Source organism: Chinchilla lanigera, unplaced genomic scaffold, assembly GCF_000276665.1.
Source record: "Chinchilla lanigera isolate Chin_1 unplaced genomic scaffold, ChiLan1.0 scaffold00094, whole genome shotgun sequence".
NCBI classification, from domain to species: Eukaryota; Metazoa; Chordata; class Mammalia; order Rodentia; family Chinchillidae; genus Chinchilla; species Chinchilla lanigera.
Window position 1 is genome coordinate 8,083,989 of NW_004955495.1, and position 896 is coordinate 8,084,884.

Here is an 896-nt window from a genome sequence, read left to right on the forward strand (position 1 = left end):
TAGTTTTCAATGTATAGACCTACTTCCTTGGTTAGATTGATTCCTAAGTATTTCATATTTTTGGATGCTATGGTAAAGGGTATAGTTTCCCTAATTTCTCTTTCTGTAAGTTTGTGGTTGGTGTACAGGAATGCTATTGATTTTTGAGTATTGACTTTGTATCCAGCTACATTACTGAATTTGGTTATTAGATCTGCAATCTTTTAGTGGAGCTTTTGGGGTCTTCTATGTAGAGTATCATATCATCTGCAAATAATGATATTTTAAGTTCTTCCTTTCCTATCATTCCTTTTATTTCTCTCTCTTGTCTAATTGTTCTGGCTACTGTTTCCAGAACTATATTGAATAGAAGTGGTGATTGTGGACATCCTTGTCTTGTTCCTGATTTTAGAGTGAAAGTTTTCAGTTTTTGTCCATGTGGTATAATGTTGCCTGTTCATTTGTCATATATGGCTTTTATCACATTGAGATAAAGATGATCTATTCCAATTTTCTGTAGGGTTTTCATTATGAATGAGTGCTGGACTTCATAAAAAGCTTTTCTGATTCTGTTGAGATGATCATGTGATTTTTGTCTTTCATTCTGTTAACACGGTGTACTACATTTATTGATTTGCGTATGTTGAACCATCCCTGCATCCCTGAGATGACTCCAGCTTGGTCATGGTGTATTATCTTCTTGATGATTTGCTGCATTCTTTTTCCCAGTATCTTATTGAGGATTTTTGCATCTGTCTTCATTAGGGAGATTGGTTGATAGTTCTCTTTCTTTGTTGGGTCCTTCTCTGGTTTTGGTGTCAGGGTAATGCTTGTTTCCAGGAATGAATTTGGGAGTATTGCTCCTTTTCAATTTCATTAAAGAGTCTGAGAATTAGTGGTATTATGTCTGCTCTAAA